This window comes from Drosophila mauritiana, chromosome 2R, assembly GCF_004382145.1.
Source record: "Drosophila mauritiana strain mau12 chromosome 2R, ASM438214v1, whole genome shotgun sequence".
Classification (NCBI taxonomy): Eukaryota; Metazoa; Arthropoda; class Insecta; order Diptera; family Drosophilidae; genus Drosophila; species Drosophila mauritiana.
The window spans coordinates 1427764-1444061 of record NC_046668.1 but is presented as its reverse complement, the minus strand read 5'-3'; positions in this window follow the sequence as shown (position 1 = coordinate 1444061).

Sequence of the window (16298 nt, the reverse complement as noted above, 5' to 3'; positions counted from 1 at the left end):
GATTAAAAATAAATTGGTCGAAATGTCAGGTGTTGCAAAAGAAAGTTAACTTTTTGGGGTATATAGTTGAGGGTGGTACTATTAAGCCTTCTGGAGAGAAGACAAGTGCTATCGTTAATTTTCCGTTGCCAAATGATAAAAAAGGTGTTCAAAGATTCTTAGGATTGACGTCGTATTTTCGTAGATTTGTCAAAGACTTTGCAGTGACTGCTAAGCGTTTGTCGGACCTTTTAAGGCAAAATACTAAGTTTAAATTTGATGTGCTGCAGAAGGTAGCGTTTGAACAGTTGAAAGTAGCCTTAACTTCTAATCCCGTATTGAAATTGTACAATCCCAAATTAGAAACGGAAATCCATACAGACGCTTCAAAATATGGTTTCGGTGGTGTATTATTACAAAAAGACCCAGAAGATTGTTTGTTTCATCCGGTTCAATACATGAGTCGAAAGACTAACCAATGCGAAGAAAAGTATCATTCTTATGAGCTTGAGGTTCTTGCAGTTATCGGTGCATTAATGAAGTGGCGTGTGTATGTGTTAGGTTTGAAATTTAAGATTGTGGCTGACTGCAACGCGTTCACTATGACGATGAAGAAGAAGGACGTTCCTTTGAGGGTAGCTAGGTGGGCAATATACCTTCAAGACTTTGATTATCAAATAGAACATCGCTCAGGGACGAGAATGAGACATGTTGATGCGTTGAGTAGAGTATCGTGTTTTATGCTGAGCGATACTGTTGTACATCGCTTGAAACAAGCACAATTACTAGATGAATGGACGAAAGTAGTGAGAAGCCTTGTAGAAAACAAAGGGAAAGGGAAAAAGGGAAAAATCAAATACTTTTTAAAGATCCTAATCGCAAGCTTATTGTTGTACCGTCGCAGATGGAAAATGAAATAATTACGATTGCTCATAAGCAAGGACATTTTGCTGCGAAGAAAACGCAAGATTTAGTTGAGAAATCTTACTTCATACCAAAACTTAAAGAAAAGGTTGTTCGTGTTTTGGACAGTTGTGTGGAGTGTACTGTATTTAATTCGAAAGCTGGGAAGAAAGAAGGTTTCTTGACCCCAATTGAAAAGGGAGATAGACCGTTGATGACGTATCACATTGACCATGTTGGGCCAATGGAGATGACGAGCAATCGCTACAACCACACGCTATAGTTGACGGTTTTTCTAAATTTGTATGGTTGTATCCCACCCGTATCACAGGAGCAGAAGAAGTTGTAAGTTATCTAGAGCGTCAGGCTACTAATTTTGGAAATCCTTAACGGATTATCTCTGATAGGGGAATTGCGTTCACTGCACAGGCAGTTAAGTTGTGTTGTGAGGAGCAGAAAATTCAGCATCTAGTGATTACAACAGGTGTACCACGTGGAAATGGTCAGGTTGAGAGAATGCATAAGACAGTAGTGTCGATGTTTTCGAAGTTAAGTCATGAAAGTGCAGGAGACTGGTATAAGCATGTCAGTAAAGTGCAGCAAATAATCAATAGTACACCGTCTAGAAGCACTTTAGTGTCGCCTTTTAAAATCTTGACTGGCACTGAAATGCGTCTTCCGAATGATCTAGAGCTTAATTTGTTAATAAAGGAATCCTTAGTGATGGATTTGGATGAGGAGAGATAGCTGGTGCGCGCAAGAGCTTCCGAAAACATAAAACAGTTGCAGACAGAAAATAAAAGGGTTTTCGATTTAAAGCGCAAAGGTGAAAAAATTTATAAAATAGATGTAAGATGTAAGTAAGGAACTGGGTTAAAGTTGAAAGGAAAATTTCTAGGACCTTACAAAGTTGTTAAGATAAACAAGCACGGAAGGTATGACGTAGAAAAACTTGGAGACGGCTATGGACCTTTTAAGACATCGACAGTCGCAGAATATATGAAGCCGTGGGGAAATTCATTCGGGTCGAATGATGTATCAGGAGGGCCAATTGTGGGAAATGAACCAGATCAGCGAACTAAAATGAACGATGAAACAGAGAGCAAGAGAGTAACGCGCAGTGGCAACGCTTATGAACGGAAAAAACAAAAGGAGGACTTCGAATAGAATGGTGAACGAGAGCAGTCGCAAATTTTTCAATCGCGCTATATACTTATGCAACTAGAGCCAAACAATTGTCATCAAACAATTAAATAATAATAAGCAAGAACTATTGTCATCAAACAATATAAAGTGTACTATAAACAATTGTCATTAAACAATAAAGTAACACAGTATAAAGGAAACTTGCTACATGCATGCAGTATATAACAAGACAAGTAGAGATACTGAACTGCTTGTGCTTGAAAAATTACGTCTTTGAAGGGACTTCTCGCAGAATTACCAAAGCGCTTAAGAAAGAAGAAGCGGGCGCACAACTAAGGTATATCGAGAATCTCACACAGGTACAAAGAACTCGTTGTGGAAGGACCACAGGAACCTACAGGCAATAACAGAAACGGTTGTACCTCTCCGTAACTCTACCGGAAACTGGTCTCGCAGTGACGCGGACAGAGCAAGAGTCTTCGCTGATCATCTTAAAAAAGTATTTCAATCAATTTGAAAAAGTGCTGCTGCTACGCATCAGCAAAACACACAACACACTCCCATTGCACCAATTTGGTTTTCGGGCAAAACATGCAGCCATTGAACAGGTTAACCGCATCACAACAGAAATTCGCACAGCCTTTGAACACCGTGAATATTGCACAGCTCTCTTCTTAGACGTTGCACAAGCATTCGATAAAGTATAGCTGGATGGACTTATGCTTAAAATAATCAAACTGCTGCCTCAAAACATACATAAGCTTCTGAAGTCTTACCTATATAAACGAGTGTTCGCGGTCAGATGCAGTTCAAGCACTTCAAGCGATTGTACTATAAAAGCCGGAGTGCCTCAAGGAAGTGTTCTGGGCCCAATTCTATACACCCTATACACGGCGAACATCCTAACAAACTACCAGCTAACGATATCCACATTCGCTGATGACACTGCAATACTAAGTCGATCTAGATGCCCAGTAAAAGCTACGATGTAATTATCTAACCATCTAACTTGTGTAGAACATTGGTTTGCAGTTTGGCGCATACGAGTAAATGAAGAAAAGTGCAAACAGGTAACATTTACCACAAACAAACAATGCTGCCCGCCCTTGGAAATGAACCACACGCGCATCCCACAAGCCGATAACGTAACATACTTGGGTATTCATCTGGACAAGCGGCTCATCTGGTGGAAACACATAGAGGCCAAGACGAGGCACCTCAGACTAAAAGCAAGGGATGTACACTGGCTTATAAACGTTCGTTCTCCCCTAAACTTGGAGTACAAAGTCCACTTATATATCTCCGTTTTAAGCCCCATATGGACCTATGGCTCCGAGCTATGGGGCAACGCATCGAGAAGCAACATCGACATAGTACAGCGAGCACAGTCTAGGATTCTGAGAATCATGGTATCTTCGGACCGAGAATATACACAGAGACTTTCAAATAAAACTTGTCATTGAGACAATAGCAGAGAAGAAAGTAAAATACAATGAAAAACTAGCCTCACATCCAAATCCTCTTGCTAGAAAACTTATTCGAGTATGCAGCCAAAGCCGACTGCACCGGAACGACCAACCAGCCTAGCGTTAAATTTGTTAGGCCACACAGCACGAATCATTTCATAAAATGATATTTAGTTAGTTTAGAATAAGATTTGAAAACTTATTGTTAGTCTCTTAAGTACAAGGGAGGATTCAATAAATAAGCAAAACATGCAAAAAAAAAAAGAATATATATACTTTATATGGTCGGAAATACATACAAGTTACATACTTTTTAACCAATCTAGTAAGCCCTTTTCCTCTACGAGTAACGGGTATAGCTACTGCTCCAGCATCGGAGCATTTTTTATTGGCATCAGGTTCGTACCTCCGCCACACGCACTCTACCGCCCTCGTCGGTTGTTGTTGCCACCACACGGCTTCCAGATCGCGGCCTCCGACGCTCTATTTATTTCGATGCTGCAGGCCGGCGGTGTAGTCATCAGACCAACTTGCCCAAAACTACTGCCTAAGATCAGACAGCATTCACCACCGCTTCAAATACTCGCAGCTGGCCTTGCTGAAGAGACCTCCAGTGTTGGATCTTTGCGGCAGCGTGGTCAGAGACTGCCCTACTAAAAGATGTCCAGGTGCTACAAGACACTGGTTTTTTGCTTATCCTAAATTGGAACCATTCCCGATCTTGTCCCGAATCAGATTGATCTTATAATTCTTAATCCTTATCCAATCAACCTCGGCCAGAAGCATTTCTTTAGAAACTTCTTGAACTTGAAGTTGACCATGGCTTGGTCTCCAAGCGGAAGCTGTGTTCACTTTAAGTTTGGTTGTTTATGTTATCGGGTGCTAAGTGTTGGCAAAGGAAATGACAAAAACAAAGACAAAGGAAACGCCGTTGAGATTGAAATTTGAAATTTGTTTATAAACTGGGGTAGAATGCTATGTATACGGGTTGGATAACTGGCATGCTTCTCGCGCATTGATTTACCATATCTGTTGTCTCGAAAGTGATACCATCACATTGACACCGGCATGGTAATAAGTTCAATGGAGGTTGCGCAGAAATGGTGAGACAAACTTTGATTTCGAGGACAATTTGGCATCATACAGAATTGATGCATTTAATAATCTCCCCCCATCACGGATTATGTTAAACATCCCTCCTTCGCTGGTGTGTATGAAAGGATTTAAACGTTGTAGACATGGTTACTATATGCAACGTGATAAGAATGCGCTTGATTATTATGATCGAATGATACTGAAGTTGCCTGTGCTTGCGCTTGAGGAACTGATGAGGCTTAGAGGAAGCCTCATAAAACACTGCCTCACAGATACGGGGAGGAGCAACAACCAACTTCTCAGGACCGTTGAATCTGCGATCTGCTTGTGTGCATGAGAAGGTCGATCAGACCATAACGGTAGCGTGTTATTTATTTCCTTTTCACTACCCAATGACTGTAACGATGCATACAGAGCCGATATTTCATCGATAAGAGACCTCAAAGCTTATGCAAAAATCTAGACCAAGAGTTGGTTTCAGGTGACGACGATGAGAAGGAGTCTTCTAGCGATGGTGCAGACCCCCAAACTGAAGCCCATTTTTGCAGTGACTTCCAGAGTCTGGCTATAGCTGAGATTTAGGCTGATAAGGAGGAACTCCAGAACACTTTTGCGCAGGTAAAAACTGCTTCACAAAGAGTGACCAATGACGTCATTAATATGAAAAGCGTGGAAAATTAGGAAACTCCGACAAAAGCGCCAATATCGATAATGGTGATGACGTTAACAACAGTGTTGTTCAACAGCGAGATGCAGTTGTAAACAAACAATATGAATCAAATAAAGCTCAATTTCAAGAAGTCCCGGAACAATATTTTGGTATTAATAGAGAACAATGTGCAGAACAATGGCTTGCAAATTCGCGCATACGAGTAAACGAAGGAAAGTGCAAACAGGTAACATTTACCCTAAACAAACAATCCTGCCCACCCTTGGTAATGAATCACACGCGCATCCCACAAGCCGATAAGGTAACATACTTTGGTATTCTTCTGGATAAGCGGCTCACCTGGCGGAAACACATAGAGGCCACATAGAGGACGCACCTCAGACTAAAAGCAAGGGATCTACACTGGCTTATAAACGTTCGCTCTCCCCTAAGCTTGGAGTACAAGGTCCTCTTATATAACTCCGTTTTAAACCCGATATGGACCTATGGCTCCGAGTTATGGGGCAACGCATCGAGAAGCAACATTGACATAGTACAGCGAGCACAGTCTAGGATTCTGAAAATCATTACTGGAGCTCCGTGGTATCTTTGGAACGAGAATATACACAGAGATACACAAATAAAACGTGTCATTGAGACAATAGCAGAGAAGAAAGTAAAATACAATATAAAAATTAGCCTCACACCCAAATCCTCTTGCTAGTAAACTTATTCGAGTATGCAGCCAAAGCTGACTGCACCGGAACGACCAACCAGCCCAGCGTTAAATTTGTTAGGCCACACAGCACGAATCATTTCATAAAATGATATTTAGATAGCTTAGAAAAAGATTTGAAAACTTATTGTTAGCCTCATAAATAAAATAAATAAGCAAAACTAAAAATGATTACTGTGGCAAATGTATTAGAATAAAAACCAGCGAAAGCTAGGGAAGATCTGTCATTGCTCATAGCTGAAGTCAATTATAAAAGGGAATTTTTAGATGAATGTGAAACTGAAACTTTTAAAGCAGAGTTAGCAGTTGTGAAGAATGGGGATGAAACCACAGTTATGGACAATACAATGAAATGACAGTTATGATTCAGAAAAGCGATACAACAAGTCAAACAGTTACGAAGAAAGACAACGAAACAACATCCAAACAGTTAAAAGCGAGTGAATGATAAAACAGATAAAGCGACAAAGCCCACTAATAAAACTTTACAACACGGAATCGACAATTTTCCCACGGAAATATTGAACATAGATTGGGTAAATAAAACAACGATGGAAATAAGCTGGGACAAGAGCATTTCTTATCAGTCACAATGCCGGTTTTTAAAGATAGTTGAAAACAAAGATATAAGTGCAGGTAGACCTGAAAATCCGATTACAGGAACAGAAAGTAATCTTTACCTATAAAATACAAGACCTTTCAGTTTCAATCCTCGTAGACTGTCATATACGGGAAAAGAGAAGCTTCATCAATTACTAGACGGATTTTTTAAAAACATGAATAATAACAACAAGCGAATCAGAATTTGCATCTCATATAGTCTTAGTAAAAAAGAAAACAGGTGACATTATGATTATCGGAAGCTTAACAAAGCACTGCGAAAGGACTAAAGAACTACCCCTTCCCACATATCGATGATCTTTTAGATAAATTAGTTAACAAAAAATATTTTCAAAGTTAGGCCTCAAAAATTTATATTTTCATGTATTTATGAATGAAGAGTCGGAAAGGTATACGTCATTCGTAACACCTTTGGGCCAATTTGAATTCTTAAGGATGTCAAAAACTCACCAGCGGTCTTTTAACGTTTTATAAACAAAATTTTAGAAACAATAAAGTAGTGTTCTAATTGGACGATAAAATGGTGGTTAGCAAGGATAGTAACGAGCACCTCGAAACATTACAAGATATTTTTAAAAGACTTACCCAAAATAAATTAGAACTTAGAATGGTAAATGAGTTTTCTCCGGCAGATGCGCATCCCATTCTCTGTGATGCTTGTTCAAGAAGTTCCGGATGGCCGCAGCACATTTCGATTTACCCTCTTCGCTGCAGTGCTTTGGGGTGAGTATATCGGCGTCTTCATGTGCTGGATTCCGAACCCGACCGACTCCTCACGGGACTTACATGTCAACTGCTTTCCATTGTCCGAATGTACCATTTCCGTGACACAGAACTTGTAATTCTTTATCGCCTTCAGGAAAAAGTATTTCGAGAAATAATCCACTACGATAAATATCCATTCGTGACCACTGTGAGAATGGCCTTTCAGTTTCTATTCTTCTTCCTATCCCTACTTGCATCCGGAAGTTTGGCGCTGTGGTCTGCTTGCACATCTCACATCCTCGAACGAACTCTTTCACCTGGATGGTCATACCTGGCCAATACAAGTGTCGCAGGATCGCCAGTTTCTCGGCCATTCCACCATGGGCGGACGTGGGGTCTAAGTGAGCACGTTCTACCACCTGTGGTCCAAGCATTGCGGAATCCAAAGTCTCCATTTCGCTTATCCAGCTCATCACTCAGGCTTGGATTTCCGCTGCGCTTCAAGACGATCCCGTTGTCGACTTTGAGATCCGGTAAGTTCTTTCCATTGTTCTTGACTTCTTGCACTTACTCCTGATAGTCTTCGGCAGCTATTACGGTCGTATTGAACCCTAATAACTTTGTTGGATCTGCCAATACTCCCTCGACAGGGTATCGGCGATAATGTTCTTGCTTCCCTTGCGATGTTCAATGCTAAAATGGTACCCTTGTAGATGATGGGACCATCTGGCGAGTCGTCCACGTCATCAGGCACTTAAGGCTATCGTGATCGGTGATGCACGTGAAGGTATGCCATTCCACATACGGCTTCGTCCGGTAGTGATACAACGATCTCCTGGAAACCGGAAACGGCGTGCACTCCTTGCTATTGTCTTCCGATTCGATCTGCCAGAACGCAAACTTGAGATCCACACTAGAGATATAATGCGTCTGATCGATTCCGGATAGGATACCATCAACACTGGGTAAAGGGTATGCGTCCTTTACCGCCAAAGCGCTCAGCTTGTGGGCATCCAGATAAAATCGGTCTTTCCCTGGCTTGGTCACCACTGTTGTGCGATTGATCCACGGACTCTTGCTTTCCTCAATGACTTCCAACGCCAGCATCTTGTCGACTTCATCCCCGACGACCTTTTGCATCGCTGGAAACATGGAATAGGGTCGATCCTTGAAGACTCGGGCTCCTTCGACTAGCTCGATAGAATTCCTTTCCACGCTAGACACTCCCAGGCCATCCCGTTCAAAGGTAAGAACCTCATTCTTGAACTTTTCAAAGGCTTCCCTTTTCTGCGCCGACGGGCACCAGGATTATGGATCCTCCTTTGCATCGTTCATCTCCATTTCGTCGGCGTAGTGCTCCCTTTGCCTGGCTTGGCTTCGGTACTATTCCACCTAAGAACGCTAGTGCTAGTCCGAACGCTCGCCACAAATCGATTCAAAAGCTGGCAGTTTGTTCCAGGTAATGCCAAAGGTAGATATTGTCTTACTTATCCCTCCCAGCCCGCGGCAGATCGAATCCCAATACCCAGGGAGATCCTGCTGCTTATAGCTCAGAAGAGGCGCTTACGCACTAGGTGGATGAGGCCTCGTCACCCGTTGGACAAGACGGAATGGAATCGAGCGCTGAGTAGGCTTCGATGCGCGTTGGTGCTTCACAAAGCCGCATGGTTCGACGAAAGGCTTGCCAATACTGGAGTCGAAAGCGAAGCGACGCATTCGCTGTGGAAGGCCACGCGCGTAATAAAAATTAAGAGACGAGGTTTGTTTTGCAATTTCGAAAGATATGTTTTTATTGATTGTAGCGAACGAGATTTGAAGTGCAGAGCGATCAGCAGAACGCTAAGACAAAGAGGTGTAGATGCGTGAGAGAAAGGGGAGCGGGGATATGGTGTTTTCAAAGTTGGCATCAAAATAAACAAAGGAATTAGGAATTGCTGGCGGCTGTGTGACGCGACACGGACATTAAAGAAAATTTTTTCACTGCAACGCACCATACTTAATGGACAAAATCGAGGAAAACTTTACAAACTATTTACAGGACAAGCGCCAGCGGTTGACGGCAGTTGAAAACAATTATGGCGGTCGACGACATCGGAATCTACGAGAGTCAAGGTTGGATACCCTGGAAGACTCCTAATCCAACGAACGTTGGAACGTTGGATGCGCTCAGATATTCGAATGTTTCGAATGGACTCTCCGGTATCGGGATCGCCTCGGGACAGATGGTGCAATGAGATCCTGACTCTCTAGTGGACGGGTCAGTTCCCAAAAATGGGGCAATTCTTCAACGGTGGGTTTTCGGCAGACTGTCTCTACGAAATATTTAGTTTTCCGACATTCAATGTAAGATTACTCTGCGCCCTTTATGTTGGCACCCCGGTTATAGTTTATTAATGTCACACACAGATAAACAATTTTATGTTGCCTTGGCTGCAATTTGATGGCTCGTCGGTATGGCTGCGATTGAGCTATGATTTGCATTTAATCATAGTCCCTGTCATATTCCTAATCCTCTCCAGACTTGGGTCAATGGACATAATTTGGGTCATTTAAGAGTAATCCTGGAGCAAACCGGGATTATTCAAACTACCAGATGTAGACAGCAGTTCGAACTGCGGCTTTTGTGGGCTCACGCTGTACGGGAAGTATAGTTGTTTGTTTCCTTGTCATTGTGTACTTTGTTCTTCCATTCTCCAGATCACTCCCAGTATGCGACCTTGAAGGTCCGTCAGCAGGAACGCATTATTCCCAACGGCACACACTCGCCTTCAATAACTTACGGGCGAACTTGGCGTTGAAGGCTTTGCTAAAATCACTCAGCACGAAGTTCCTCCGGAAGACTTCCTGTCCTCGCTTGGTGTGCAGTGTGCGGGCTTGCTTGTCGGTCCTGACGGCTTGTCTCACAAGAGTCTTTGAGTTGTTTTTCGACTTTTGTGTAAATGTCCCAAAGCGTATCCTTCATCTGCTTTTCTGCCATTTTATGGTTGCACAGAGACCTTAGCTGCCTGACTAGCTTGTAACTGGCACCATTCAGAAACATGTGATGACCGAATACAGTAAAGAACGGTACTTCTCCTGTCGCTGAGTGGATCGTATTCCGTATGGCCACCTCGATCTCCGGCAGATGCGCATCCCATTCTCTGTGATGCTTGTTCAAGAAGTTCCGGATGGCCGCAGCACATTTCGATTTACCCTCTTCGCTGCAGTGCTTTGGGGTGAGTATATCGGCGTCTTCATGTGCTGGATTCCGAACCCGACCGACTCCTCACGGGACTTACATGTCAACTGCTTTCCATTGTCCGAATGTACCATTTCCGTGACACAGAACTTGTAATTCTTTATCGCCTTCAGGAAAAAGTATTTCGAGAAATAATCCACTACGATAAATATCCATTCGTGACCACTGTGAGAATGGCCTTTCAGTTTCTATTCTTCTTCCTATCCCTACTTGCATCCGGAAGTTTGGCGCTGTGGTCTGCTTGCACATCTCACATCCTCGAACGAACTCTTTCACCTGGATGGTCATACCTGGCCAATACAAGTGTCGCAGGATCGCCAGTTTCTCGGCCATTCCACCATGGGCGGACGTGGGGTCTAAGTGAGCACGTTCTACCACCTGTGGTCCAAGCTTTGCGGAATCCAAAGTCTCCATTTCGCTTATCCAGCTCATCACTCAGGCTTGGATTTCCGCTGCGCTTCAAGACGATCCCGTTGTCGACTTTGAGATCCGGTAAGTTCTTTCCATTGTTCTTGACTTCTTGCACTTACTCCTGATAGTCTTCGGCAGCTATTACGGTCGTATTGAACCCTAATAACTTTGTTGGATCTGCCAATACTCCCTCGACAGGGTATCGGCGATAATGTTCTTGCTTCCCTTGCGATGTTCAATGCTAAAATGGTACCCTTGTAGATGATGGGACCATCTGGCGAGTCGTCCACGTCATCAGGCACTTAAGGCTATCGTGATCGGTGATGCACGTGAAGGTATGCCATTCCACATACGGCTTCGTCCGGTAGTGATACAACGATCTCCTGGAAACCGGAAACGGCGTGCACTCCTTGCTATTGTCTTCCGATTCGATCTGCCAGAACGCAAACTTGAGATCCACACTAGAGATATAATGCGTCTGATCGATTCCGGATAGGATACCATCAACACTGGGTAAAGGGTATGCGTCCTTTACCGCCAAAGCGCTCAGCTTGTGGGCATCCAGATAAAATCGGTCTTTCCCTGGCTTGGTCACCACTGTTGTGCGATTGATCCACGGACTCTTGCTTTCCTCAATGACTTCCAACGCCAGCATCTTGTCGACTTCATCCCCGACGACCTTTTGCATCGCTGGAAACATGGAATAGGGTCGATCCTTGAAGACTCGGGCTCCTTCGACTAGCTCGATAGAATTCCTTTCCACGCTAGACACTCCCAGGCCATCCCGTTCAAAGGTAAGAACCTCATTCTTGAACTTTTCAAAGGCTTCCCTTTTCTGCGCCGACGGGCACGGATTATGGATCCTCCTTTGCATCGTTCATCTCCATTTCGTCGGCGTAGTGCTCCCTTTGCCTGGCTTGGCTTCGGTACTATTCCACCTAAGAACGCTAGTGCTAGTCCGAACGCTCGCCACAAATCGATTCAAAAGCTGGCAGTTTGTTCCAGGTAATGCCAAAGGTAGATATTGTCTTACTTATCCCTCCCAGCCCGCGGCAGATCGAATCCCAATACCCAGGGAGATCCTGCTGCTTATAGCTCAGAAGAGGCGCTTACGCACTAGGTGGATGAGGTCTCGTCACCCGTTGGACAAGACGGAATGGAATCGAGCGCTGAGTAGGCTTCGATGCGCGTTGGTGCTTCACAAAGCCGCATGGTTCGACGAAAGGCTTGCCAATACTGGAGTCGAAAGCGAAGCGACGCATTCGCTGTGGAAGGCCACGCGCGTAATAAAAATTAAGAGACGAGGTTTGTTTTGCAATTTCGAAAGATATGTTTTTATTGATTGTAGCGAACGAGATTTGAAGTGCAGAGCGATCAGCAGAACGCTAAGACAAAGAGGTGTAGATGCGTGAGAGAAAGGGGAGCGGGGATATGGTGTTTTCAAAGTTGGCATCAAAATAAACAAAGGAATTAGGAATTGCTGGCGGCTGTGTGACGCGACACGGACATTAAAGAAAATTTTTTCACTGCAACGCACCATACTTAATGGACAAAATCGAGGAAAACTTTACAAACTATTTACATTATGGCGGTCGACGCCATCGGAATCTACGAGAGTCAAGGTTGGATACCCTGGAAGACTCCTAATCCAACGAACGTTGGAACGTTGGATGCGCTCAGATATTCGAATGTTTCGAATGGACTCTCCGGTATCGGGATCGCCTCGGGGCAGATGGTGCAATGAGATCCTGACTCTCTAGTGGACGGGTCAGTTCCCAAAAATGGGGCAATTCTTCAACGGTGGGTTTTCGGCAGACTGTCTCTACGAAATATTTAGTTTTCCGACATTCAATGTAAGATTACTCTGCGCCCTTTATGTTGGCACCCCGGTTATAGTTTATTAATGTCACACACAGATAAACAATTTTATGTTGCCTTGGCTGCAATTTGATGGCTCGTCGGTATGGCTGCGATTGAGCTATGATTTGCATTTAATCATAGTCCCTGTCATATTCCTAATCCTCTCCAGACTTGGGTCAATGGACATAATTTGGGTCATTTAAGAGTAATCCTGGAGCAAACCGGGATTATTCAAACTACCAGATGTAGACAGCAGTTCGAACTGCGGCTTTTGTGGGCTCACGCTGTACGGGAAGTATAGTTGTTTGTTTCCTTGTCATTGTGTACTTTGTTCTTCCATTCTCCAGATCACTCCCAGTATGCGACCTTGAAGGTCCGTCAGCAGGAACGCATTATTCCCAACGGCACACACTCGCCTTCAATAACTTACGGGCGAACTTGGCGTTGAAGGCTTTGCTAAAATCACTCAGCACGAAGTTCCTCCGGAAGACTTCCTGTCCTCGCTTGGTGTGCAGTGTGCGGGCTTGCTTGTCGGTCCTGACGGCTTGTCTCACAAGAGTCTTTGAGTTGTTTTTCGACTTTTGTGTAAATGTCCCAAAGCGTATCCTTCATCTGCTTTTCTGCCATTTTATGGTTGCATAGAGACCTTAGCTGCCTGACTAGCTTGTAACTGGCACCATTCAGAAACATGTGATGACCGAATACAGTAAAGAACGGTACTTCTCCTGTCGCTGAGTGGATCGTATTCCGTATGGCCACCTCGATCTCCGGCAGATGCGCATCCCATTCTCTGTGATGCTTGTTCAAGAAGTTCCGGATGGCCGCAGCACATTTCGATTTACCCTCTTCGCTGCAGTGCTTTGGGGTGAGTATATCGGCGTCTTCATGTGCTGGATTCCGAACCCGACCGACTCCTCACGGGACTTACATGTCAACTGCTTTCCATTGTCCGAATGTACCATTTCCGTGACACAGAACTTGTAATTCTTTATCGCCTTCAGGAAAAAGTATTTCGAGAAATAATCCACTACGATAAATATCCATTCGTGACCACTGTGAGAATGGCCTTTCAGTTTCTATTCTTCTTCCTATCCCTACTTGCATCCGGAAGTTTGGCGCTGTGGTCTGCTTGCACATCTCACATCCTCGAACGAACTCTTTCACCTGGATGGTCATACCTGGCCAATACAAGTGTCGCAGGATCGCCAGTTTCTCGGCCATTCCACCATGGGCGGACGTGGGGTCTAAGTGAGCACGTTCTACCACCTGTGGTCCAAGCTTTGCGGAATCCAAAGTCTCCATTTCGCTTATCCAGCTCATCACTCAGGCTTGGATTTCCGCTGCGCTTCAAGACGATCCCGTTGTCGACTTTGAGATCCGGTAAGTTCTTTCCATTGTTCTTGACTTCTTGCACTTACTCCTGATAGTCTTCGGCAGCTATTACGGTCGTATTGAACCCTAATAACTTTGTTGGATCTGCCAATACTCCCTCGACAGGGTATCGGCGATAATGTTCTTGCTTCCCTTGCGATGTTCAATGCTAAAATGGTACCCTTGTAGATGATGGGACCATCTGGCGAGTCGTCCACGTCATCAGGCACTTAAGGCTATCGTGATCGGTGATGCACGTGAAGGTATGCCATTCCACATACGGCTTCGTCCGGTAGTGATACAACGATCTCCTGGAAACCGGAAACGGCGTGCACTCCTTGCTATTGTCTTCCGATTCGATCTGCCAGAACGCAAACTTGAGATCCACACTAGAGATATAATGCGTCTGATCGATTCCGGATAGGATACCATCAACACTGGGTAAAGGGTATGCGTCCTTTACCGCCAAAGCGCTCAGCTTGTGGGCATCCAGATAAAATCGGTCTTTCCCTGGCTTGGTCACCACTGTTGTGCGATTGATCCACGGACTCTTGCTTTCCTCAATGACTTCCAACGCCAGCATCTTGTCGACTTCATCCCCGACGACCTTTTGCATCGCTGGAAACATGGAATAGGGTCGATCCTTGAAGACTCGGGCTCCTTCGACTAGCTCGATAGAATTCCTTTCCACGCTAGACACTCCCAGGCCATCCCGTTCAAAGGTAAGAACCTCATTCTTGAACTTTTCAAAGGCTTCCCTTTTCTGCGCCGACGGGCACCAGGATTATGGATCCTCCTTTGCATCGTTCATCTCCATTTCGTCGGCGTAGTGCTCCCTTTGCCTGGCTTGGCTTCGGTACTATTCCACCTAAGAACGCTAGTGCTAGTCCGAACGCTCGCCACAAATCGATTCAAAAGCTGGCAGTTTGTTCCAGGTAATGCCAAAGGTAGATATTGTCTTACTTATCCCTCCCAGCCCGCGGCAGATCGAATCCCAATACCCAGGGAGATCCTGCTGCTTATAGCTCAGAAGAGGCGCTTACGCACTAGGTGGATGAGGTCTCGTCACCCGTTGGACAAGACGGAATGGAATCGAGCGCTGAGTAGGCTTCGATGCGCGTTGGTGCTTCACAAAGCCGCATGGTTCGACGAAAGGCTTGCCAATACTGGAGTCGAAAGCGAAGCGACGCATTCGCTGTGGAAGGCCACGCGCGTAATAAAAATTAAGAGACGAGGTTTGTTTTGCAATTTCGAAAGATATGTTTTTATTGATTGTAGCGAACGAGATTTGAAGTGCAGAGCGATCAGCAGAACGCTAAGACAAAGAGGTGTAGATGCGTGAGAGAAAGGGGAGCGGGGATATGGTGTTTTCAAAGTTGGCATCAAAATAAACAAAGGAATTAGGAATTGCTGGCGGCTGTGTGACGCGACACGGACATTAAAGAAAATTTTTTCACTGCAACGCACCATACTTAATGGACAAAATCGAGGAAAACTTTACAAACTATTTACATTATGGCGGTCGACGCCATCGGAATCTACGAGAGTCAAGGTTGGATACCCTGGAAGACTCCTAATCCAACGAACGTTGGAACGTTGGATGCGCTCAGATATTCGAATGTTTCGAATGGACTCTCCGGTATCGGGATCGCCTCGGGGCAGATGGTGCAATGAGATCCTGACTCTCTAGTGGACGGGTCAGTTCCCAAAAATGGGGCAATTCTTCAACGGTGGGTTTTCGGCAGACTGTCTCTACGAAATATTTAGTTTTCCGACATTCAATGTAAGATTACTCTGCGCCCTTTATGTTGGCACCCCGGTTATAGTTTATTAATGTCACACACAGATAAACAATTTTATGTTGCCTTGGCTGCAATTTGATGGCTCGTCGGTATGGCTGCGATTGAGCTATGATTTGCATTTAATCATAGTCCCTGTCATATTCCTAATCCTCTCCAGACTTGGGTCAATGGACATAATTTGGGTCATTTAAGAGTAATCCTGGAGCAAACCGGGATTATTCAAACTACCAGATGTAGACAGCAGTTCGAACTGCGGCTTTTGTGGGCTCACGCTGTACGGGAAGTATAGTTGTTTGTTTCCTTGTCATTGTGTACT